The sequence below is a fragment of the Eupeodes corollae genome, chromosome 1 (assembly GCF_945859685.1).
Source record: "Eupeodes corollae chromosome 1, idEupCoro1.1, whole genome shotgun sequence".
Lineage (NCBI taxonomy): Eukaryota > Metazoa > Arthropoda > Insecta > Diptera > Syrphidae > Eupeodes > Eupeodes corollae.
The window spans coordinates 198,597,158-198,599,766 of NC_079147.1; positions in this window are offsets into that span (position 1 = coordinate 198,597,158).

Consider the following 2,609-nt stretch of genomic DNA (forward strand, 5'->3'; position numbering starts at 1 on the left):
ATATTTTGGGTCAACTAAAGTTTTCACTTTTTTTAACTTCCTAGAGAAAGTTATTGTAATCGTTCCAAATTGTCGAATTGAAAATTTTGACACCTCTCGGCGTTTCAATTTTTCTAGAATCTAAATAAAAGATTTTTATATAAATGGCTGCGTGGGGGCGTGCATCAGAAAGATATAGAAAGGACTTTCAAGAAAATTGAGTGGGTGGTAAAATAAATAAAAATAAACCCAATATATCACACAAATAAAAAAAACTGACAAAAATGCCACCTCGAATAAATTACGAACAAAAAATGATTTTATCTCCAAAGTAATTTTATGCAAGAAAGAATAACGTTTTTGACATCTGCAAACATTGAATTGACAGTTTTCCTTAAAAAATTGAAAACCTAAAAAACCTTACGAAAACTTAGTAAAAATTGTTTTGGACTTAAATATTTTTTCAAAAACTAAAAATATTAGTATTTCATATCGTTATTAAAAATTTATTTTGAAATCAAACTATTCCATGATATGCAAAATATTGTTATCAATTTTTTGTTAATTTTTCGAGAAAAAAAAATTAAATAACTGATAGTAAAGGGTTTTCGACTCAAGTATTAGTAGAACAAAGTCAGATATTTACTTCAAATTATTTTGTTCACTCAAAATAGTTTTATAAATATTTGTTTAAAGTTTTAATCAAAATAAATCGACAGACCGGATGTTTTCAGTGGGGTCGCAACTCAGCCTCTTTTCTTTAAATTGCAATAGTAAAAAGCCTATCTACTCAATTTTTTCGAAAGTCATTTGTGCATCTTTCTGTGTTATCTTATCTGAAGGACAAAATTTATTTGAAGTCGATATCTATACTAGTTCATAAGATGACGATGGTATTCCAAACGTACGGGCTTACGAACATACAAACACGGTCTCACGCAGGCATCTCTATACAAATATTTATTTTTTAGATTCTAGGAACCTTCAAAAGTAATTGATACAAATAATGATATTAAAAATAAGAGGTTTTTTTTATTACATGAAATAAGTGAATTGGAATAATTAAATATACAAGATTGTTTTCGTTCCGCTGAGTTGGATACTAAATCTAGAGACAAAATCTTAAAAAGTTGGTGGCGATATATATATATATAAATTTAATAGAAGATTTTTAGGTCAGGTTTTCCGAAGATCAGGAGAATTAGTGGCAGAAGCTTGAGCCTCTGCAAAGTTTTTTTGTTGCCTCCTTCGGATCTTCAGTTGTGACTTTGAAAAAGGACATTCTATACAGTAGAAGTATTCCTTTGTCCAGTACAAAGGAAACAACTTCTAAGGCACAAAGACCAGAGTCTAAGAGGGAACTTTATATCTACAAACAATAGATATAAATAGATATCCCTCGAGTCTGGGTGTCCAGAAAAAAAAGTTAAGAAAGCAAGAAGTGAAGGAAAGAACTTAAACAATTTTTTTATTACCTTACAAAAATTAAATATATAGTACTTTAATCATAGATATTAAGATAAGAAAAAAAACCAGTGGGAGAACTCGATTAAATTTTTTTGTTGTCTTAAATGAATTTGAATAATAAAGTTGCAATTTGAATTATGTTTGAAATATACAAAATGGTGTACTAATTTAAAAGATGGTGATGTGTGAAGGCTTGGTAAAGCCGTCCAGAGGTGATTTTGATTTTTAGGACATGACAGACAACCTTTCTCAACGGACTAATTCGTGACTGGTTGATTCATTTCAGGGCTATTTTCGCTGCATTCTGCCATGGAAATAGCGAAGGAAGTATCTTCAACATACTTGAGCGGGTTGGCCAGACTTTCGTCAATAACACCAGACGAACGTTTGGGATTCGGTGTGACGATATTTAAGGGGTTAAAAGAGGTACTTTAGATAAAAAGATTACATTTTTATATTTTTTTAATTAGTTTAAGTTTAGGGTTTAGTTTTCTTTTATTTTTTTTTACATAATTTTTCATATTATGATTTCTTTTTATTAATTTTTGTATTATATTTATTTTTTTGGTGAAGGTTTTTTTTTTGATAATTTTCTTAGGTTAGTGGTATTATTTTTTGTATTGATTTTTTTAAACTTAATTTGAAGCACTGATTTCTAGTTTCTCTTGGATATCGTCAAAGTCCTCAGGCTTTTGTCATTTAAATGTTGTAGTTGCCTTAAGCACGAAAATAAATAATGTATAGTCGAGCAGGAGGTGTATTGGGAGGTGAACCATGCAACCACAAGCGGGCTGTAGCCTCTTCCAGTACTCCAAGGCATTCCCCCGTAGAGACCTGGCTCCTAACAAAATCAAATTTAAATTTCAAATTTTGCAAATACTTTGTATTGCAATTTAATAAATTTGTATCGTATTTCAGAATCAGTAATAAATAAAAGACTAAAATGCATGAAAAGGATTGAAATACTGTTTTTTTTTTTTTGTACAATACATACACAGGATATTTATATTGAATTCCAATTTATATTAGTAGTCATGAATTTAAAAATGCACCGAAACTGTCAGGAGTGTATTAACTTCTTGAGAACTTAGAGACAGAATAAATATGTGCATTTTGCTTGAAGTATTTTTTTTTCGTATTATTATTGTTATTATTATTATTAT